The 26292-nt window shown below is 32.2% G+C and overlaps 1 protein-coding gene across 2 annotated transcripts in view; it reads right to left on the bottom strand.

Moving 5' to 3' along the window:
- The window catches only part of LOC124529653 (brain-specific angiogenesis inhibitor 1-associated protein 2), a 199483-nt gene that overhangs the window by 133564 nt on the left and 39627 nt on the right, over positions 1 to 26292 (bottom strand). The gene's annotated exons all lie outside the window — the stretch shown is intronic.

Here is a 26292-nt window from a genome sequence, read left to right as displayed (position 1 = left end):
GTTGAAGACAGCGACGAGGTGAAGATGGGCTAATGCATGTAACGAGTCGCAATTTCGAAGTTCTTGCCATCGACGGGTAAAATCTGCAATTTGCAAAATTGCAGTAGCATGAGGGTCGCGGTAATTGCGATCTCTTGCCAATACGATAGCGATAAATAAATATAGACAGATCTCTCTCTGTGCCCTTTGAATGCGGAGAGGGCAGATACGATTCAATGGTAAATAAACTTGTTACGTTCGAACTTTCGAACGTTCGTTCGAACGTAACTAACTCGAGTATGTATTACTTAAATAAGCATCAAGTTTATGTTTCAGTAATATGGTTTTCGTTATAGGACTGTTATATGTATCTATAAGTATGTGTTAATGTTTCACTGCTATGTATCCCTTTGATGGGGAGGTTTTGGAGATTATTCCATCACGCTTCTCCAATACGAGTTGGTGGGAATAAATTTGGCAGAACTTAATTGAAATTACGCACATTCAAGGTTTACCTTTACCACCGAGCACGAGGAGAATTTTTATAAACACCAATTAGACAAACGAATTCAGTGATGCTAGCCTTGATATGAACCTGCAATCATCGGTTAAGATGCATGTTTTCTAACTACTAAACCAACTCGGCTCTGTATGTGTGAGCTATACATTTCGCAAAGGTAAATTGCATTTTAATAAATTTAAAACAAAAAATGCAATTTACCTTATTCTTGTACGCACGTAAAATAATGATTGTTATTTTAAAAGACAGGTGCAGGGCGCATCTGTTTTCCCATACATCAATATGATGATGATACGAAATGAATAATAAAATTTTACCTTTACATGCATTACCATATTTACGGCATTTTTTTAAAAAACTTATCGATATAGATATATCGAATAGGGCTTATTTCTTTTTAAATTATATATATTGGGGGACGAATAAAATCATCACCGTAGCTGAAGCGCTCTGAAGCGCTGTAAGAAATATTAACCATTCCTTACATGGCCGATGCACCACCAACCTTGAGAACTTCAAACCGTACACAATATTGAACACTGCTGTTTGATGGTAGAATATCTACCTGAGTAGTTGGTACTACCCAGTCGTGCTTGCTCAAAACCATGTAAACCAAGTACTATATATACAAGATAATATAAATAGCAAAAGAGATGAAAAACAATTGGAGTTAGTATACATTGATTATATATTACACATACCTATGTAATTAATGTTAAATATTAACTACTGAATAACTTATAAGTTCCTCTTCAGACCGGTAATTGATCTTACTTTAAATATATATCACAAAATAATAGTTTAAAAGTCAAATTCGAGCCGAGGTGGCCCAGTGGTCAGTACGCGTGCATCTTAACCGATGATGGCGGGTTCAAACCTAGGCGAGCACCACTGAATATTCATGTGCTTAATTTGTGTTTATAATGCATCTCGAGCTCGGCGGTGAAGGAAAACATTGTGAGGAAACCTGCATGTGTCTAATTTCGACGAAATTCTGCCACATGTGTATTCCACCAACCCGCGTTTTAACAGCGTGGTGAAATGTATTGCGTACCTCCCAAAGGGAGAGGAGGCCTTAACCCGGAAGTGGGAAAAATTAAAAAAAAAAATTTCAAATCAAAGTTAATTTCCAATAAAACAACTCTTTTCTCTTATTTCAGTCATTGTTGTAAACATACAAAAGAAACAACATTAAATCACTGATTACCCTTTAAACGATATTTATCGATAAATTTTAAAACATAATTAACCTCTTTATAAAAGCAACATATTAACACGAATGGGTTAAATGTTGCGTCAATAACACAACCGGCCATTATTTGTGACAACTTTTGAAAGTTTAAATAGGGTTTTCACCTGTACATGACATTTTCAGGTAACCAAGAGCGATTCAAATTAAAATTTCTATGGTTCCAATAGGAGCACGGCAAATTGAGTTCTATACTGTGGGAATGGCTCAAGCTGACGTCACGGGGACTGGTGTAAAGTCCAGCTGAATTGATTGAGTGCGAACTGAATATTTCATTTCACATCAGATTATTTTAATCAGATCCTATTAAACGGCAACGATACATATATATGTCAACGTAAAAATGTAGACAGTACTTTATAATCAATCTCGAGATCAGAAGAATTATTATTTAAGATAACAAAAATGTTTATAAATTAACTGAAATTGATTTTTAAAAAGCAAATACATCTAATATTTAAAGCTAATGATAATAATTGTATTTTTAGGTACAAAGCTTAGAATAAGATTTAAAAGAACGTCATAAATGCTTGTGATAAAAGGACTTAGCTTGTTGTGTGTGAGTGAAAACACATAATGCATAAACTTTGATGTAAAAAGTACGATTACAAAATATAAAATTTACTTTGGATTCTGGTGAGAACTCTTGAAGAAGATACTTTTTACCTTTATATACATGTATTTGTATGTAAATATAACTATAAAAAAGCAATTTATCAGGTTAATAATGTGACAATAACAATAGATAATTTGTCAACATTTAATTTTAAGGTAAAACTAGCAAATTGATATTAAATGTCTTGCATATAATGTCTAGGCAAAACCTAGAATGTTTCTGAAATTCACACCGTAAACGTTACCTTGCCGGGTCCTCTCGGCAGAATCTAAATCCCGAACCGATGATTGCTTTACATTCACCAATTCACCGATATAACACGACGATACAAAGTTGTTTTTTATGAGCCTACTTGATAAAGAACGTTTTGATTTTAAATAACATATTACTCTTTGCCAATATAATATCATATGACAGACCTTACACAAAATACTGTCATTGTAAACCAAACTATTTTTTAATAATAATGAAAGGTATTAAGAAACACCTGCTATTTTGTCGATCATGCTATTTTGAATATAATCCGTTATTGTACCGTGAACATTTACAAAAGAAAGGTTTGACACATTACAAACCATCTATTATAGTGAGCGTGATGCACGCAATAACTGACAGCGAAAATTACTACTTTTTTTCTTCATTACATACTATACTATTTCCATTTTACAAATCTAAGTGATATATTTCAAATCATATTATATAATAAAGGTGTTCAAGCGAAAGCATTCAATGTAATTGTTTCACTTGAAAGATATTTTATTTTCCAATAGAACGAAATTCAATTGCGATTGATCAATCAGAAACGACTAACGAATCTATTGACACTCGAGTAATTGAAATCCATCACGGATTGAACACATATAACAAATATAAAAATTCACTACAGTCTTTGTTTGTTTCATTGATGCAGATAAGTGTGTTAGAAACTTTTTGACTGACTGCAACACGTAAAAGTAGTAAAGAGTGTGCTCTATTAGTACGTATAGTCTATTAAAATCGAAGAAGGAATGAAGTTAAACAACCTTTGATTTACATAATCTGTACGTTATGCTATGTTGTGCAGTTCTTGATTAATATATCTTTATTTATAATAAGCACTATCCCATTTAACAACTTATACGTTGTTCAATGGGATAGTATTGCATTATACGTTACGTTTAAAACGCCAATCAAGCCCTCGGCCAATAGTATCGTCAATTCAATGTTAAAAATGTTGTTGGTTTGGCTTTTATTGAACCTATTCATATAGTATATATTATATATAGTAGAAATAGCGTGTTTTTCTTGTAGCACTATACATTTATATTTCGAATATATTATTCTTTTCTTAAATATATGCAATAACTTATAAATATACTAATACTTAATACCCTTAGGTTATAATCTATTTCGCGAGATTGTGAACTGTCGAGAGATTAAAGATCTATTTATAACTATCAATATTATCAGCTGTCACCTATGAAACCTATCAATAAATCATAATGTTTTTATTTCTACTCAATTATTTAATTAAAACGAAAAGAACTAATTATTGTGTTTATAATTACTAGAAATATATATTAATTACAATAAAATCTCTTATTTTAATATCGGAGCGATTATTTGATATTGTTTTATGCAAATCTTTTTTTATGCGATTCTACTGAATGTGAAATAATAAAAATGAAGGGCGAACTGCTGATGACATCGACTAATGCTACCCATAAACAATGCTTTGTGTTGTGATTGTCTTTATCAACTGCTATAAATGACACAATGGGATTACTATTAAATGTTTTCAACAAAAATCGTATTTTAATTTATATAAAATTAGTAGGCGATCGAGCAAATGGGGAACCTGATCGTTGATGGGTACTACAACCTATAGAAGTAAGACGCGGTAAAAAATATGAACGTCTATGTACATATATCCTTAATCCACCGCCAACTTTTGGACTACTAGACTTTTGGATACTTTAGCCTACTTGCTACTAGTCCTTCAAAGCGGGACATAAAAATAATAAATATTGATGAAAATATGTAATGCGGAGGTTGATGAATGGTAAACCTTGTAAAGCTTGAATAAAGCTGGTCCTGTTGCTGTCCTTGTGTATCTGTGATATTCTAAGCTCAGAAATTGCCAATTATTTAAAATATATGAAATTATTTTATAAAAAGTAATAAAATCTATTAAGATCATGTTTTGTTTTAAATGAGTATGATTTAGAGCTTATGAAGAAATACAAACTCTAAATTTCATCGGAATTGAACCAGCTATTTTTATAGTAACTGTAACGAGATAGAACTGAGTCACTGTCAACTATTTCCGCTATTAATATTTTTAACTATACAATATATTATGTATGTACGTATACCTATGAAGAAAAAATGACATTTGATTTGATAAATAACATTTGAATCAAAATAAGATTATTTGTGATTTATAAATTCAAAAAGAGAACTATTTATTTCGTAAACATATTAAAAGATTTGAAACCACTGCCATAATCCGTATACATTAACGTTTTTCATAATAATTCAATCCACACTTATAAGGTAACTTATCTTAATTACACCGACCAATGGCACACCGGATACACTGCATGGATTGCCTTAATGGCTGCTGATTAACGATCCGTATACGTTTTGCAGGTTTAAAGCCTTAAAAGACTGAAATATGTATTTTATACTAGAAAATTAGTTTTTGTTTTAAATTAAATCAATGCAAAAGTATCTAAATATTAGGTTAACTGAAATTATAATATTATTGAATAATTTAAATTTATATATTTATGGGTAAAGAAAATATTCACTTGGTGGTAGGGCTTTGTGCAAGCCCGGCTACCACCACCGTACGTACCACCCACGCATCAGATATTCTACCGATAAACAGCAGTACGCAGTATTGTTGTGTTCCGGTTTGAAGGGTGAGTGAGCCAGTGCAACTACAGGCACAAGGGACATCGTCATTGTCTATGGGTGATGGTGAACACTTACCATCAAGTGGCCCATATGTCCATATGAAAGTGTCATGTCGCAGAAGGAAGCCGCGGAGTGGGAGCGGGAAAATAATACCGCCACTAACTCGCTCCGCAGAAGACGACCGGGGAGGAGGAAAAGGCGCTACGCGCACCTTCTCCCACCGCCTCAATAGGCGCCGCAGGGAACAGGGGGTGTCCCAGTACCCCGGGAATTCCCCCTGAGAGTTGGAGGCCCGCATAGGCGGGCCGACGGTAGCATGCGTAAGCGATCCCGTGGCGTCCGCCGAAAGACGAAAAGGGTACCGCTGGTTTTTTAGTTGGTAAACCCGGTGTACTTGGGCGCACTCGGCGTCCAGGGCTCCGGGGAGTCCCACACACCCCCCCCCACACTTTCCACCATGTGGGAGAAGCGCGTAAAGCGTTTTTCCAGCGAGAAAAAAAAAGGCTGCTGGCAGGAGCTGGATGCGAGTAGCCGAAGATCGATCACAGTGGCGTACTGTGGAGAGGCCTATGTCCAGCAGTGGACGAAAAAAGGCTGTTGATGATGATGATGATTCATCTAAAAAACGTCTAATAACTTATATGAATAAAGTAAAGTAGCAGTCTGTAAATTTCCCACTGCTGGGATAACGCCTCCTCTTCCATTAAGGTGAGTTATTGGAACATATTCCACCCCGCTGTTCCAATGCGGGTTGGTAGAATGCACATGTGGCAGAGTTTCGATAAAACTAGACCCATGCAGGTTTCCTCTCGATGTTTTCCTTCACCGCCGAGCACGAGATGAATTATAAACACAAATTAAGCATATATATAGTGGTGCTTACCTGGGTTTGACTCAAACTCAAACTCAAACTCAAATATCTTTATTCAATATAGAAGCATTACACTTTCTTCTTGATGGTCAATTGAAACACTACCACCGGTTCGGAAAGAAAATACCCTGACCTGAGAAGAACCGGCGAAAGAAACTCAGCGGGTTTTTTTTTTGTTTGTCTTATGTATTATATAAATAAACAATTTAATATGAGATGAAATAGCCAGGAGGCGATCGTATCATTCCCAAGGTGTGCTATCGATCATAAACTCATTAATTGTATAATAACCTTTTGCACACAAGCGTTCCTTAATGTTTTTTTTAAATTTGGCAACAGAGGCATTTTGAACGCTTTCTGGGATCCTGTTGTAAAACCGTATACATTGCCCCACAAAGGAGTTACTGACTCTACGCAGTCGAGTAACAGGAGTAACAAGTTTGTGTTTGTTCCTTGTACCAATGTTATGAGTATCACATTTTCTCATGAAATCATTAATATTTTTTCGTACATACATAACATTAGAGAATATATATTGAGAAGCAACAGTCAATATCTTGATTTCTTTAAATTTATTCTTTAACGATTCTTTGAACCCGCAATCATCGGTTAAGATGCAGTTCTAACCACTAGGGCATCTCAGTTCTAATTGTTTAGTTCTAATATGTAACTAAATATTCATTTGTAAAATTGTTCTTTGAACTATTTACATATTCAGTATTATATATCAAAATGTCTTTCTTACAGGACTGTATGTACGTATAGACAAAATATTAAAGGTGAAAAAAATGGTAAACAAAAAAAAGTTTTGCTAAAGGCTGCAATATCGGAGGTTATAATTTAGAAACTTCGAACAAGTTCAAAGTTTATGTTCGCTTGTTCTAAAAAATAAACCATAAATTATTGATAGCGAAAGAAATAAAAAACAACGAAATACAATGGAATGAATATTTAAATCGAATAATTTAAACGAATTTGCCCACAAACCAATTAAACAATAATTATTTCGAAATATTGCAGCTAGCCTCAAATAATTTGTAACCATAAAACAATTTATTTTTAAGAGGTTATGGTTATGTTTTTTAATGTTCCTTAAGTCGTGTTTACATTAAGGAAAGGATTTTATGAATGTATTTTTGTAATAAATCAAAGAATATTCTTATTTGGTAAACACCAATTTTTATTATTTCCATAAAGAACAAGACGTTTACTTGGTGGTAGGGCTTTTTGCAAGTCTGTCTGGCGAGGTACCACCCACTCATCAGTTATTCTACCGCCAAATAACAGTACTCAATATTGTTGTGTTCCGGTGTTGTGAATGGTGAGTGAGCCAGTGTAACTACAGGCACAAGGGACATAACATCTTAGTTCCCAAGGTTGGTGGTCCATTGACGATGTAAGGAATAGTAAACATTCCTTACAGCGAAATTTTCTATAGGTGACGGTGACCACTTACCTTTAGGTGGCCCATACGCTCGTCTGACAACCTATACCATAAAAAGACGTGTTGTTGTGTGTTGTGACACAGTGACTAAATAGATTATGCTATAGGTAGCGTTATATATAACAAGATTTTTTTTTTAATTCTTTTAGTCATTGTAAAGATGTTATATGTAATACTCATCAATATAACCAATAATTAAAAGATCAGATTATAGTAAAAAAGGATTGGATATTAAATCTTAACGTTTTCATTAAATCTATTTTACACCTTTTTAACCTGGTCCTAATTCAAAGAACTAGATTTAGTAAACGAAGAATCAAACAGACTTATCTTCTTTGATTAATATTATTTCTTTACCTAATGCTGACCACTACAAAACAGTCGGCGCTTGTTCAGACCCGAGAAAACCGCGCGATTGCGTACCCTGTTATGATAACATGTGCGGTTTATTAAACCGCGCTAAACCGCCATTACGTCGCTAGAAAATATAAACCATTATTTATCGAGTATCTTTTTTCAACCAATCAGTATCAAGTGTAATAATGTATTTTTTTCACATTTGTATATTTTTGACCAATCATTTAAAGATATGTTTCTCTTTTTATTTTTATCTTCTAACGGACAATGTCACCACGGGAATCGCTTACCGCTCCTGAATACATAGCAAAAATTTTGCGACAACCTTTACGATCTATAAATTCAAACCAAACATACTTTTTGCTCTAAAATTATTCAACTATTGTTAAGTACGAAATATCTGTAATAGAGCCATTTATAAGTCCGCTTGGAGGCACCGTTCTTGTATAAGTTTACCGATCAAGCGGAATAGTTTGTATTGCAGTGTTCAAAAAAATATTTCAATTTTTTTAAAGGCTACCCGACAGAATATAGAGTATCTTTACTGTCATCAAGTACGACGAGACATGTATACATTTTAATTTGTATTCGTATTCATCTTAATACTCTGGACCAACCAGCAGCAAGTCTTTCTTACCTTCACTATGATAAAAAGCAATCTCAACATTCTTCCATACAGATTTAGAATCTTCCTCGTAATTAAAATTAATAATTTAATCAACCGTATCCTTTAACATATAAATCGTCATGGAGTTGATTCATAACGTAATTAGAATATTATATTTCTTTACTTACATTTCCTATAAATTCAGGCCGTAATTCATTAAACTGGACTCTTACCTGTAAACAAGATGGTTTAATTAATTCTCGAGATGAAGATAATATTTTAAGGTTAATTAATTATGTATTAGAAAATTTGTTTGTCAGTTATTACCCATTTGTAAACATTATGTTATAATTATTTAATTAAAATTAAACATTAAAATCAGATTGGGTAATTTGCAAACAAATCCCATTAGAAAGTTTATTTAGGAAACGATACACCTGAGAAAAATAGACAAAGTAATGCATAGTTAATCTAAACAACAAACAACAGTAAAGAAAAGAAAAAAAAGACATTTGAAAAGCAATGACAATCGTGTCCCAAATACTACCAGTTGAATACCATTCTGCTTTCAAGTTCGGTTCCACAACGCAACGTTGATTACCATTGATACCCTTCGTAACTGTGACGGTTTGTGACAATCTTTCCACGTAAGATATTATACGATACGACACTTTATAAAAAGGTAATTCAGGGACCCGTTACACAAAAAAAATCAAAACATACGTAAGATACGTAGTCACAAAGCTTGATCTATGTCAATTACTAATTGTTTTTTTAAAAAAGCTATATACTTATTTTTTTTTCTTATTTTTCTGATAACCCACATCAATTGGCCTATCGCCTGTTGACGTTGATTTTTGGGACATTCTGTATAATATGACGATTAAAATAAAGCTTTACTAACGCAATAACTAATGAAAATATTTTTCTATTACGACATACGATTCCTTACTGAAGCACTATTCCGTGACACAAATCGCACGCACATAAAATCTTAAAAACGGTGATACGCTATTTTGATCCATAAGTATATCCATTAAGTTGTATTTTCTCAGATTTTAATAATTAATTATTAAAGTGCATGTTAATAAAGCGTCAAACCACTTCACTGACGTGTTAACAAGAAACGTGTTGTTTCGCACTTCCTATGCTTCTCTATAATGTTTCGCGCTCCACCTGCCTCCTATTTTTTAATTTAAAGTTACAAACTTCTATATACTTAAAGCGTCAATAGCGCTATGATATACTGGGTCGCAAGCGATGTAAAAAGTCCAAGGATCGCGCTCTTGTCACAAGTTTAAGCTTATCAAAAGGAGGGTATTAGTAATTCGTTCAGAAATTTTGGACATTTGTTACATTTCTTCTGTAGGGAAAAGAAAAAAAAGTAGCTATCAACTAGTTTATTTTTACACAACAGCTCCTGATGTACGTTTAAGATAAAAATATTGAACCCAAATCGTTCACTTATAAATATCGTTTAATTTAATCTGCATATAAGCTGCACATATCATAAGCAGCATAAAAAAAACTTATTTCCGAGCAGCTGCTAATTTTTACTCTGATTCTCAATGATAATCATTAAAGCTATCTCAATGATTATCATGTACGGACTCACTTTTAATCCTTGTTTAGCACGTGCTTGGTTAAAAATCGATTTTTCTCTCTCTCACATAATTGATTTGATATTCAAAAGAAAGAGACAGCTTAACTGATCATCTCATAAACGATATTTATGGTCTTTTAAGATATTTGCATAAGGACGATCCCTCGCCCTGTATTGTAACAATCCAGATTCGAGCATTACATAAGACAGTTCGTTGAACTTATCATTAAAGTGTAAATAGTGTATTTATACAATTGTATAAATACACTATTTACACTTTTATTATAAATTTATAACATTACCTTAGTGAGACAGAAGATTCTATTATATAAATATAATATAAAAAAAAATGAATGACGGCTAATGAAAGTTTAAAATCAAATCTTTGATTGTTATATTACGAGCGTGTGCTGCCGGCGAGGTACCTTCGAATACACTTCATTTCACAGGAATACAAAACAGTCCCAGTAAAAACAAAGCAAAGTAATGGATGTTACGTAAACGATCTTATCGTAGAACGATCTCTTCCATGAAACCTTGGGGCAGATTAAATGGTCTAGCAACGGTAACCATAATTTATTCCATGAATTTCCCTAACGATTTAAAGGGAAAGTGCTTCTTGGTCAAGCTATAAGTGATTTGGTTTTTGTTGTTGTCATTAACATAGATATTCAAGCAGAAAATTATCTATCGACAATAATTGTACGGTTCTGTCAACATTTATCACGTTTAATATTGATATTCCATTACATGAAATACAATTTATATTTAAATTATAAAAAAATATTAAATCTATTGTATAAAATGTTTTGTTTTATTTTAGCTACGTGTTTATTTCATGTATTTTAATCAATTCCGTTAGTCCTTTAGTTAAATAATTAGCCAACAGTTTAGAGCTGGGATGCCCTAGTGGTTAGATATCGTGCATCTTAACCGATGATTACGGGTTCAAACCCAGGCAAGCACCAGTACATATATATGCGCGTAATTTGTGTTAACAATTCATCTCGTGCTCGGCGCTGAAGGTAAACATCGTGAGGAAACCTGCATGTGCCTAATTTCATCGAAATTCTGTCACATTTGCATTCCACCAACCCGCATTGGAACAGCGTGGTGGAATATGTTCCAAACCCTCTCCTTAATAGAAGAGGAGGCCCTATCTCAGCAATGGGAAATTTACAGGCTGTTTCTTTATACATATAAAGATAAAAAAGATAATTTAGAAACAGAACTTCAATTGATTTCCGGGACAGACAGGAGTATTACATCGTCAAGTTGCTAACATGAGCTTAGTAAACTCGATGATCAAACCCAGCCACTCCAAGCCATAAGCAAGTCGAAAAACACGGAGGCGTTCGCAATCCTCAGTAAGTAAAAAGACTAAAACGACCACGAAAAATTCAGCTCGTCCCTAAAACAATCGGATAGAAAACATTCGAAATGACAAAACTTGTCTGCAAACAAGTGAAACTTTAACAATAAAATTGTCCGGCATTTTTAATTTCCGTCTCAAGTTCGGTTTAGGAGATTCAAATGAAACAGGCAACAAGTTCGCGAAACATTTAATTAGAGGCGGCAGGAGTTATGCGGAAATTAAACCCACATTCGCCTCTAACACTTTCGTGCGTGCCCCCTGACATTGTTGACGCCTTTATTTCATTCTGATACGTTAATTTTAATAACCTTATAATAATATCAATCAAATGACAAATTGGGTTGTTGACCTAATTAACAATAATAAAATAATTTAAGCTGTAGGACACGGCTGGTCTAAAGCCTCGTTTCGACATCTGAAGAGAAGGTTTGGAACCTTACACGCTTCCGATCTGACACATGGCTTCCACACTAGTTATTCCAAATCAAATCTAATATAGATCAATGTTGATTGTTGATTTCAGTAAACAAGTTTTTAACTTTCAATATTTGAAACTCTCATACAGCTTTAGAAAGCAACTTCCTGCGAGAAGAAACGTCAAGAAACTTACGCGTTTGATTCTTAACCAAAATTAAACAATTGGAAAATATTTTGTTGTTTGCGCAAGTAAGCGGGTTGAACCCGCAATCGTTTAAGACTTCCTTGTTCCATCTTGGCAATCTTAAAGCTGAAATTATTAAAGTATATTTTATTTATAATAAAATTAATTGAATTCAAAGTTACAGTTCAATCTTAAGATCAAAGTGTATATCATTTGTTTTTGTACGCGACTTCATTTTTAAGTAGGATGACATTACATAAACATGAAATAAAAAAGTCCGTATTACCCGTTCAGATATGTTAGACACGCACAGAATGTTTACAGAAACCATCGAAAAACTCATAAATAAATCATTATAACGTACTGTCAGATAAAATAGCTGTTAAGATTCAGAAAAGGAAAACTTTAAACTCAGCTGACGACGCTTTCTCTATGCTAACGACGCAACGAGGGAAAGTTCCAAAGAGTTTACATTAGCGCGGCGCGATGTCAAAACTATGCACTACCCTCGACCTCGCTGTAAACACGACATTGCTATTAGGGTACAGTCGTAAACAGTTATTAAATACTAGATGTAAGCGTCTGATGACGGCGTGCATACGTGGTGTGAAGTTATTGACGTTTTAAAACGTTCACAAGTGTCGCTTTGTCACACCGAATGTAAATTGATAAAAAAAATAAACTATATTTTTACATCATCTGTCAAAAAAGCTGATATTAAATTATACCATATTGTACCGATTATAATGAAACTTTGTTGAAATGTCTTCCATGCGGACGCGAAGGCTTTTTCTTTGTAGACAACAACAACAACAACATCAATAGTTTGTAAATTTCCCACTGCTGGGCAAAGGCCTCCTCTCCCCTTGAGGAGAAGGTTTGGAACATATTCCACCACGCTGGTCCAATGCAGGTTGGGTTCTTTGTATGATTATCCTTAAATATAAATGTAGTATGTAGACCCATATTCTAATCGTGTGAAGCTAAAACGACAACTAATTATTAATTATATTTAAAGACATACAATTACTGCGTTAAACACATAAATTACAATGCTGTATTACTTTCTATATGAATGTACAAAAATCATTAAGCATTGCGTACGTGACTGTACATAATTATATTAAGCCATTTCCATAATACGCTCAGTATAACAAAATGCCCCTCCAACTTTAAATCAATGCGGTGTCTGGATCGTACTACGTAATCCAATATTTCCTCGTTCGAAGCTATCTTCATTATATAATGATATAATCTTACGCAAAAGTAATAAAAGAAAATATGATTATTAGCATATTTGTTTATGTACTTTTTGTATTAATAAGTATAGCTACAGCTAGGCAAAGATGATTAAGGGTTAAGCCTCCACATTATTCAAGTCTTAGTGATTACATACGGTTTGTTAAAAAATATTAAAAAAAAAAAAGAAACAAATATCAACTCAAAATAAACACATGACAGTTCGTTGTTCGTCTGCCTTTTAACCCGCATTCTCAATTCAAATTCAAAATCCACGTATTCCATTCTAATCAATGGAATCATTTCATTGTATTAATTTAACAACGTATAAAAAAAGCGAAACAAAAATATATACATGTAATAAAACCACAGAGGCGCATATATTTTGTTAAGGCTTGAAAAATCTATAAAGCGAACGCACGATGGATTAATAACAATAGGTTGGGAATAAGCATAAAAACCAATGAGAGTGATTCCTCTCGGCCGAATGGATTCGAAAAACATCACGTCTCTTCAGTCGAGTGCCTTCGGTAAACAAGGCATTGTCGTTAATTTCAAGTTTGTCTCCATGACTATATATCCGGATCCGATTCACTACGTTTCAATACAAATATTGTTACATATACAATCAGGAATCCACGATGCCGTACATGTCCTAAGTAGAGCGTTCTATTTTTAAAATATATTCTAGAAAGACGATTCCCATTCAAAATCAGAACACTCTGTATTCATGTAGTCTCCTTTTACAAACAGCTTTGTATTGTTACGATACGAGATTACTCAGACTTAGTATAAAGCTTCAAATAATTCTTAATGACAATTCTACTGAGAAGAATTAACTCTGTACTGATAAACATATTAGTATTAATTTATGAAAGTAAAACAGTTTATATGTAAAAAAATCTTTTTCTGTTCAAATGTTTTTATTTTGATTTTTGTCGGACCTTAGGACGAGATTGTGACTCATTATTGTTCGTAACGTATTTTTTTTATATATAAATATATAGATTTCAGTTAATACATATTACAAAAGTATTTGCTAATTCATTTCATATCATTTGGAATATATAATTCAGCTGGAAGAGCTATGTTTGAAACATATTGACAATACAAACATTTGTTACTATGAATTCAAATAATTTAATAGTATGAAATATAATCTAAAACCATTTTATATTCAGGCATTAGTAATATGACAATTACAAATAAAATTTACAAATAAAATTACTACTAGAACCAGTAATAATATGTTTAACATTACAAAAAATATTTGCATTAAAGTGCCAATTTTCATTCGACTACTGAAATTATAGTTATGTAATCTGCGTCCGAAATGTTCCTATATAATTATGACGTGTGGTTGCCACAGAGTCATTGTCGGGATTATATTACGGAGCTACGATTATGTATCAACATAATATTAAGCAATGCCGTCGTTATATCTGCTATCAATATTTTCATCTCATTTGAAATTCATGGACCGTATAAATAATATTTCGAAGAGTATAATTTGATGATAAACAAATTTTATATATGTATGTTTATTTTATAAAAACCACCTCATTGGTCTAGAGACTTGCTTATAAGTCAACATATTCCGAGGTTCGAGATTTGAATCTCATATCAGACCTGTCAGAATCATATCTCTTACACATCAAATAAAGTAACATTGGCATAAAAATTTAACAACAGTGTGACACTACTAATCGAAACGAGTGTGTGCTTTTAATGTGTAGTAAAAATCATACCAGCAAAAATAAATACTCCTTTGTAATTTTAAAGCCATTAAAATTAGTCATAATAATGATATTTGTTCAAATGAAAGAAATTTAATAAAGCCCTTTACTGATTGCCGTATTAACAATTAATTGAAATAAACGAACACGTTACGCGAAATTAAGTACCGTCATTAGACAAGTTTATTACAATTTTACGTAGCCATGTTAAGCTAGAGTCGAGATGGCCCAGTGGTTAGAACGCGTGCATCTTAACCGATGATTGCAGGTTCAAACCCAGGCAAGCACCGCTGATTCATGTGCTTAATTTGTCTTTATAATTCATCTCGTGCTCAGCGGTGAAGAAAAATATCGTGAGGAAACCTGCATGTAACAAATTTCATATAAATTCTGCCACATGTGTATTCCACCAACCCGCATTGGAACAGCGTGGTGGAATATGTTCCAAACCTTCTCCTCAAAGGGGGAGGAGGCCTTTAGCCCAGCAGTGGGAATTTACAGGCTGTTGTTGTTGTTGTTTGTTGTTGTTGTATGTTAAGCTCGTTAAAAGTTTCCCGAAAATCATTAACGTGAACTTGCTTCGGTATTCGTTTTAAAAAGATTGGTGATTGAAAATGCATGGACCATTCGCAAGACCATTTAATAAAGCTATGCCTGGTGGGTTATTACATGATTTATACCGCTATATGTAACTTGCATGTGCTTGCCCTCTCAGCGGATTTAATAAAGTGTAGACGAATATTGTATCACGAGTAATTGAATTTTACATGGGAAATATGTTACGCGAAATATCAAGCTCTTGTCGTTGACTATGCCTTTTTTTTGCGCTTAAGAAACTTGAAAAACTACGCTTAACTTTATTATTGACAATTAATATTTTATATGGAATTGTCTCGTATACAAATTTCTCTGGAGTAAATAATAAATAAGTAACTTATATAGTTTTATTTACGTTTGCAACATTATAATACTTATTATAGGTTTATTTCCCATTTTCAAAAATTGTTAATTTTATATAACTCTATATTAGAAGTCAAGTCAGTAGACGAGATATTTCATTCAATACCTAAATCAGAAAACATATTAATTGCTTAAAAAAAGATTGATTAATCGAGAATAAATTATAATATTTTTATTTTCTTCACTAACTTTTGATGTCCTTTAATATATTTTTTACGTCAATAAATACATAGTAGGTATTTAAGTACTTTTTTAAGTACGTCTCGATCAACATATAATTTTTGTCTGCCAAAATTTTAGTAGATTACACTAAAAATGCTTTTTAGGTTAAGCCATTAGAAGCCCATTTGGCTGTCGTCAACGTCTTAATAGCTTGTAATTGTGCTGACAGGGCACAGATTATTTCGCCAATGTCAAGTAGAACGGAGAATATAGGAGATTGATTGTTGCGGTCGAGAGTGCGAAATCAATTAAATTTTGAAGATAAACACAATAAAAGCAATTTCCTCGTAAGTCCTTAACCACACAACATCAATCTCAACTTTTATTAATTAGTATTATGATAAATCTATACTAATATTATAATTGTTGCACAATTATTATAGTAACTCTTTCTATCTGTCACTCTTTCACCAAACCAATGAACCGAATTTGATGAAATTTGGTATCCAGTAAATTTGAACTCCAAGAACAGAACATAGGCTACTTTTTGCCTAACACAAGACAATCAACTCTAACCGAAACTAAAACGCAAGCGAAGCCGCCGTTGACAACTAATTCTGAATAATTGTTGTTATTTTTTTTAATTGTCACTTTTCAGATGACTTTTGGTGTTCGGCATTCTTTATAAAAATAAAAAATAATAAATATTGGACAACATCACATACATTAATCTGATCCCAATGTAAGCAGCTAAAGCACTTGTGTTATTGAAAATCAGAAGTAACGAAGGTACCACAAATGCCCAGACCCCAGACCCAAGACAACGTAGAAAACTAATAAACTTTTTCTACATCGACTCGGCCGGGAATCGAACCGGGGACCGCAGAGTGGCGTACCCACGAAATCCGGTGTACACACTACTCGACCACGGAGGTCGTCCAATTATTTGAAATGATTTAAAAAAAAGTAAGATTTATTGATTCTTTATTAAAAAAAAGGAATTTTATTAAGTAACTAGACTGCTCCTCAAGTGCAGTTGCTATTTCATATACTTTACTTAACAGTCAACGTTTATAGTTACTTCACATTTCAATATTATAGCTCAAAGCTTTATAGCCTTTTCTTTCCTCAATTAACAAAACTATCTTACCAAAAAACCCTTAAAGGTTTACCGGCTCAATGAGATATTTTTATTATGTTTTTATCGCTATCGCTACATTTCGATTAGAACAATAAACTTTAACAAAATTAATCATAACTTTTAATGCCTAAAGCTATAATATTACCAGTAATATCGACACTTTATACGCTACACAAATATTAGTTATAACAATAAATTGATAAAATACTTTTTAGATTTTTTGGGTTCGAGATTTACTGTTATATGTATGGATTTTTATTTTATTAATTGAAAATAGATAGCATTTATTTTTAATCGATATAAATTAAAATTCAATGAGTGTATTTACATGTAATTCTATAATAATACAACTGTATCTATTCATCATTTTTCTTATATTTATTTTAAAAAGTAAGTCTTGTCACAAAATTAAAAAAAATAAGAACTATATAAGTAATAAACAGATATCAATTAAATAATACTCTAAATAATATTATTTACGAATTGAGGGACGCTGCGCTATTAAATTATAACAATGCGGAATATTTCAACGATTCAATGCGGAGATAAAATTGATACTTAAATTTTATGTTTATTGTGAATGGTTTTTGCAATAAGAATTAATATCGATTTTTATATCTTAATATGAATGTTGAAAGCAATCAAATGCTTATATTCTTTGATTTTCTCTGAAAACTATATAAAATAATACGAAATTCATGTTTTTCACGATTAATCTAAAATTGATGTGAATTAAACTGCAAAGCGCATCTATTCGTACTATAATATTATACACTAGAAACCTTCTCCGAAATGCGCTATATCTTCTATTATAAGTTTAATTTATATTGATATCTAGCTGAGCCCGCGACTTCGTTCGCATTTGAATTTAACAAAAAAGTTATGTTGCAGCCTAAATTACTCCTTATAACATCATCTACCAGTGAAAGGTTCTTCAAAATTGGTCCAGCCCTTTCAGAGATTAGCGAAACAAACAAACAGACATATGTATATATGAAAATACAAAAAAAAACACTTTTCATTTGTCGGTATTAATATACATTTTAAAATAACAACAATTTCTCCTTTTGTCTATATTAAAAAACATTCACAATTTTAAAACTTACCGTTTTATACAAGATTTAAAATTAACATGTTTATTTTTATTATTACGGTTATTATTTTTCTATTTTTAGTTACTTAAAAACATTGTAAATATCCCGTATTAAATAATAATACAGGATATTTACAATGTTTTTTTTATTTTTAGTTTGTGGACCACGATATTTCAGCATTATCTAGGAATATCTTGGTCACGTTCACAATTAAATAACTGTCGTTTTATGCATTACATTAAATCGTATTGCAACAATTAAAGTGTCTCGGTTATAATGTTAGAAACTGCACAAATGTCTGGTAAGTTAACCCATCCTGTCGCCATTACACCTTGTACCACAGAGACCTATGCGTCTTGCTAGCAACGGCTTAGACTATTAATAACCTAATTCATTGCACTAAGTTGGCTAAGTATCACAGCTTTAGTGCTGGATTGTTACGTTACTGGCTTTATTTCAACAAATCCAGGATATTATGTGAGACAAATAAGACATTACTCTTTAAAATATCAAATTTTAATAAATCAAATTGATATGATTTCTTAAATTACCATCATTACATAGTTTAAAACAAAGTCGCTTACCACTGAAAGTCCCTATGTATGCTTAGATCTTTAAAATTACGCAACGGATTTTGAGACGGTATTTTTTTATATAATACATGGATAAATATAGTAAAGGAAGACTTATAATTTTAGAAGTTACTGATCTAATATCGTAAATAAACACACATTGATAAATGATTGAAAAACTGTGAACGTTGTAAAACATACTGTAGCATATTTAGTAACAGTATTACACTAGCCGGCACCCGCCTATATATTATAAAGTAATTTATGCATTCATATCTTGTTTGTTTATATACATAAAGACATTTACTATTCAAGCGTAACTTTGCTAATCTTGTATTATTCCGTCTTATCCACGGCTTAAGACCAAAACTTCGCTGTTACGAGTACCTCCGCCGTAAAGATCCCGAACAGTATTGCCCCGAACGTATCCGCAGTATCTGTATTATCACTAGTTCTCTTCTCATGGGACCTGTATTTACATCGTTGTGATATTCATGAACGCTCTCTGAATAAAGATGAGCGCTGTACTAGTTTTAAAACCATTAGTATCAACTTAACTTTCGAAATTACAGTATCTGATTTAACAAATATGCATTAATATATCGCTCGTATTTGATATAAAAAAAAAAATAATACAATAAATAACCGATGCACGTGAGTCGAATGGCCCTTAAGGGGCTACTAAGGGCAAAGTTACGTCGGATATAAATTTCTTTTGAACAACAAAACAAACCCTTTCCGAAGCTGTTAAAGCGAGTTGAAGTTTGTCGAAACATCTTTAAAATTTCGCTAAACAACGTTGAAAATCTATTTGTAATCGGAAGTTAAGGTCTTAGACATTACTTCTAAGTATTCAGACGGTATTCAGCAGTGCTATCGTCGAAGCAGAGATCGTATTAACGTAGAAACGCGTAACAAAACGCCAGTGTTGACTTTAAAGAGAGCTGAAGAAAAACATCGCGCTTGTTCTGTTACGACGAACGCATTACGATTCGTTAGTCAATGTTCTTTGTAAACACTATTAGCGCATTTTCGCGCCCCGATATCAAATTTGTGATTTAAGAAAACGGTGACAAATGTGACTGTTGTTTTTCAAAAGATGACATTTATAAAAATGTTCCATATTCAAATTATGAAAATTCTAATTGTGTAAAACAACGCATTTGTTATATATTTTTTTTACTATTTTATGTTCAGTTAAAACGTTTTGAAATTTTGTTTTCAGATTACTATATTATGAAATATAAATATAACTAGTTACATTAACTTAATTAAAGGAAAGGCAGTAACAGAAAAAAAAGCTATAGATTTAGCAAAACTTTGTAGAAGGCAATTAAATAGCTCAAAGATGTCTACGAAAATATTTTCCAACGAACATAAATAGATCTACGAAAGTTTTTAATTAAAAAATAAAAAATAACGTTCAAATTTATTTTATGGTTCTGAATATATTTATGTCAATGAGAATAATTAACATTAAGGGTTTTATTATACACAAATGTTAAAGAAAAATAGTTATTATACAAATCATGACTGTGTGAAATGGTGGCAAGAATACGAGCAGCGAATCCCGTTGAATATCAATTCTGATTCTCTGGACAGAAAATAAACCAACCTGTCATCAGCGGAGATTAATTTAGTTATGACACAGTACGTATATGTATGGTCATGTGTATAACTATATGGTACGTATATAAACCTCCTGTGTCGTAATTATTAAATCTGCATCATAGAGAAGGTTTTGTTGTTATAAATAAGCAGAGAAAAGAAGGATTATAACCTAAAACTGTTTATAAAAAAGCATGTGCGTTTAAAGCCTAAGTTGTTTGACGTGTATGCGTATGTAGATTTAAAGTCATAGTTATATGGCGTCTGATTAGAGACACATTTGCAGGATCGGTTTACTATTAGTTTTTGAAGCAGTGAAAGTTGATTTTTACGAATGTCGCGTGGCAGTTCAGTTGCTGTCATGCAGCGACGACGCTTATGGCATACGTGTTACTATAATTACTTTATATTTAAAAAACAAATAGTTTAATACCCAAAAAAATATCTCATCTATTTAATCTTACCTACATCAAATTATTTGTAAATATATTTATTCTGAAGAATAACGGTGTTAATTAAACCTACATCACATAGCGCTGGTCTACTTTTAAAAAAACATAGAGTCCAAACAAACAGCACTCGTTCTTCAAGAAAGCTGAAATACACGAACGACCAAGTATATATCTAATGGCCACAAGTCTACTTCTATTCTTTACCCTTATATTTTTTATTCGGTAAAGACAAATATGTATTCATACATAATTATAAACTTACTTATACATATTAAAATAAATATATACTGCAAAAGAAAACCATTATCTTAAATTGTGATACTTCCTTGTAATAATAACTTGCAGGCACTCTAAAATTACAAAATGAAAACAAATTACAGATAATATACACCAAAAGCAAGGACAACATGACTGTGCAGCTACAGATATAACAATAAAAAATATATAAACATTTCACACCTAAAGATATCTTCGTATTATTTAAATTTAGAAGTCTAAAAAAAATTCTACAAGCGCGAAACACAGCAATTCTCGGGTATAAATATTGAATAAAAAATACATAAACCTACAACCGAGCCACCCAATTCCAATAAACCCAATAAAAGTAACGCAAATCCAATGAGTGAATTTGCGTATTCTGTACAAAATGCGATTGTTTTATTAAATGGAAAAACCAAGATATACCCACTATTATATTCGTTCGATTTTTAAAAATTATCTTTGATATCATTATGAATACTAAAAAGGTTATATAGTTGTAATTGATTAACAAACTAAACAAAAACAAATAACTTAAATAAAGAGTAAAGTAACTCCTATTCAGAAAACTAGGGGCCGTAACGGACATGTGACGCCGAAATTCAGACAACACTTTTGTCAGTTGAAGCGAGGCATAAAACAGCGACCGCGGAGATCTGACCGCTCGCTTAATCCCGCTTAACCTTTTTGTTTTTAAAAATATATCTTTACATGTCACATTATCCGTGAAAGTTAAAACATTAAAATAAATGTACAAAATCCACGTTTTTAATATTCCTTTTTTCGTAACTCGTATTTATTTAAAAGTGTAGTAATTTTATATTGTTATCTATGTAATTTTCGCATTCTATTTTTTTCTATTTTTAAATTAGATTCCACATTCGTCTGGGAATTCTAAATTCAAATTAATATAATATTAAAAGTTTAACATTTTTTTATAAACGAAGACAATTTCGTACACGTGTAACGGACCTAATATGAAATAATGGTAAGTAATTATGTTCGTCAGACTAGAACACCAAAAAGGTGAATCAGGTTAAAATTAGTTCAAATAGTGGTATTTTTTTTATAAAGGTAGGTGGACCGGGAATTAGGCTACCGAATATTAAGTGGTCACCACCACCGATAGACACCGGCATGTTAGAAATATTAACCATTCCTTAGACGATGCGCCACCAACGATGGAAACTAAGATGTTATGTCGCTGTAATTATACTGACTTACTCACCTCTCAATATTGCTACCCAAAATAACTTGCACAAAACCTTACCTACCTCAACTAAGAAATGGTTATAGTTGAATTTATTATTATAATAGATATATACACATTTCTTATTAAGTTGATTTGATAGGTAACAATTAAATACATTATCACACAATATTACAGCCCTAGGCACTATGTAGCATTAGTGTACATGTGTATTCCATATGATAATTTCTATATAATTTGCATAAAGCCTATTCGTATTCGTGTCTTACCTTACAAAAACTTGGGTCCACCACAAATATGCAAAGTGGAGAACTATATAACTTTGATACACGTAGATATTGTTAAAGACCTCTTTAATCACAAAGGTGCGTCTGGCCGCGTTGAATTATTATCTTCTTGCATTAGTGTGAGTGACACTCGTATTTACATATATGTCTTAGTGTGTGTGACAACTAAAAGTAAATTCAGCAAAAAAATACAAATTACGAAATATTTGTTATGTTTATTGGTAAACATTATATTCATTTAACGCAGAAGGTATCTTAGTGAGTGAATAGATTTATTTTCAAATTTACTTATCCATTTATAATATGTATTTTATAATTTAACGCGTATTATATATAATAATATAAGAGTATTTTTTAATTTTCCTATTATAGAGATTAGTATTATAAAATAGTATTGATTTTCTATGCAATCTGTCAGCTATTTATCATCTTTTTCTGGCATGTGAAGTTGAACAAGGATAGCAATACTGCATAATAGTTATAGCATCTCAAAAATAAAACACGGAATACGATGAATAAAGATTACAACTCAGATAGGAGACGATAAGATCTATTTAAGGAAAAGGTTTGGCGCTTATTCGACCACACTGCTCAAATGCCTGTTTTTGGATACAGAAACGGCAGATTTTTATGAAATAATATATTGTAATAGCAAGCGGCCCGTCTCGCACGGGTGGACATACATTTTTTTTTATATTTTTACCTTTTATTTATATTTCTTTGTTGCTTTTTTCCGAAATCTTTAACAATTGTCGTTCTGTTACAACTTATTTAGACAAAAACCTCAATAACTAAATATACCTAAACCTTCCTTATGAATCCCTCTATCTATTAGAGAAAACTGCATGAAAATCCGTTCAGTAATTTTAGAGTTCATCGCATACATACAAACAGACAGACGCGGCCGGGGGACTTTGTTTTATATATGTAGTGATGATTTTATAAGCACAAGATAAGTCAAATAATTCAATTGTTTTGCTGTTTGAACCCGCTATCAGATGCTATACTCTTAACATCACCAATATATTTAAATAAAAGTGGTTATAACGGATTTAAATCGCGTATATTAATTATTTTTATCATCCCGATCTTATTATTAAGAAATCGTTGGCGGTAGTTGTAAATAATATTTCTTTTGTACTTCAAATAGACAAATGTCACCTCAGTCTACCCGTGACCACGAACGCTGTAAAGTGCTCGAAACGTCGGGATGATAAAAATAATTAATATACGCGATTTAAATCCGTTAAAACTAGTTTTATTTCAATGTGTAATAATCGCGAAAATCTAAGACAACACCAATATATTTTTAATTAATTGTAGTAATACTTTACGCATTACCCTTTGAGTTTATTCATAGATGTTTCATATAAACAAGGTCAGAAAACATACAATCGTTGATATTGGCAATCGCTGATTCGGTATTATTGTGGGTTGAGACCGCTGTACCGAAAGCTATAAATAAGAAAATAAAAACGCACAACACGGTATTACTAGGTCCATATTGCGTTGAAATATGTTATTATTGCGTTTATTTGGCTAATTTACTCGCCTCCCTACCATAATCCCAAGGGTCTACTAATCAAATGAAACTGTTTATTAGTTAATTCCTGCTATTCACTATTTTACGGTCCGGCAGAGAGAATGCGTTTTTAACAAAGTTTAGTTGAGAATTCACGAACAATACATTATAAAAATAACGTAACATTTACATAGGAACATTTTATGATAACTTCAACATTTATTTTGAAAATAAATTATTGTAAGTTAACATATGATATTAAATTCAATGCATTGTTCGTTAGTAAGTAAATTATCCAGTTTTAATACATAAACTATTTTAACGGGTTTACTCAAAAACCTACGATGTAAATAGATTTATCCAAAACTGTCCTGTAAATAAATTTAATCTTCATCGCTATAGAGTATAGATTAAGGTTTTCATACAAAGTGGTGACCTGAAGCGGAGTATACCGCTTAAAGATTGAGTCCCGCCGTTCTTATAATCAAAACACACCTATTTCAGGTCATAGAGAAGAAAAGCACTTGGTTATTCCTCTTTTTGGTATTATGAACACTAAATATTGACATCCATGTATAAAAAATAATGGAAAGTTATTTGTACTATAATCTAAAATGTATAAATACAAAAACGTTTTGACATGCTTTTATTAAACATCACCTGCTGATATTTGCGGTCGAAATCTTGCAACTAAAATCTAGACCACCTCCAACCGACCGAGCTGAACCAATTGAGCTGAAATTAGTATACTGTACAATGTAATTTGTTGCTAAATACAAGCTTATTTTTATAACGTTTTCTTAATATATTTTTATTTCATACATATTTTTTTGCATTTTTTTTATGCTGTCATATCTAGTTTATTATGAATCTATACTATTATGAATGAGTCGAGATGGCCCAGTGGTTAGAATGCGTGCATCTTAACCGATGATTGCGGGTTCAAACCCAGGCAAGCACCGCTGATACATGTGCTTAATTTGTCTTTATAATTCATCTCGTGCTCAGCGGTGAAGGAAAACATCGTGAGGAAACCTGCATGTGAAAAATTTCATAGAAATTCTGCCACATGTTTATTCCACCAACCTGCATTGGAACAGCGTGGTAGACCAAACCTTCTCCTCGAAGGGAGTGAAGGCCTTTATCCCAGCAGTGGGAATTTTACAGGCTGTTGTTGTTGTATACTATTATAAATACGAAAGTAACTCATATGTATCTCTATCAGTTTGATATGTTTTCACAACCAAACTGCTTTATCAAATCTGATAGAATTTATTATGAAGCAAGGTTGAAGCATAAGGAGTTTTTATACCTAACAGCTGACAATCAACCTAAAACCCGAGCTAACTCTAGCGAGAACTGGTATCATATAAGTTTCTCTTATTTGTTTGCTCCCTCATATTTTGCGCGGTCAACATATTATTTTTTGCATTAATATGTATGACTATTAACCCCCAACCACATTAGCCCGGAGACGTCGTTTCTCTGGACTGATTTAATATTTTCATCTTTATTCAAAGAATCTTATGAATAATACAACGAACTCTCGAAAGAAAATTCCAATTCGCCCTTGTTTATAATGCGTTATTTCATTTACTTGTTCCCTCCTAAATACTATAATAAACATTAATAATTACTTATACTAAAGTTAAAAAAAAAATATAGCAATAACTAAGCGTTTCATTAAAACCTCTTTTTTAAAGAACCTTCTTGAATAAACTTTACTTCCATTGAAAAAATTGATCACTTGCTATATAACGTAGTGTTATATTAATATGAATATCATCAATAGTCCATGTACATAATAATCAGGAGCAAGCCATACCCGTGTTGCAAACAAGTGTGGATTCCCACGCCACACACTTGGATCCAGCCTTGTTTGTTCAAGACGTATCCGTATAAGTAGCGTGAAATTGATATCAGTTCTG

Source organism: Vanessa cardui, chromosome 5 (genome assembly GCF_905220365.1).
Source record: "Vanessa cardui chromosome 5, ilVanCard2.1, whole genome shotgun sequence".
NCBI classification, from domain to species: domain Eukaryota; kingdom Metazoa; phylum Arthropoda; class Insecta; order Lepidoptera; family Nymphalidae; genus Vanessa; species Vanessa cardui.
Note: the sequence above shows the minus strand (reverse complement) of the source record. Positions and strands in the feature narration are given on the sequence as shown.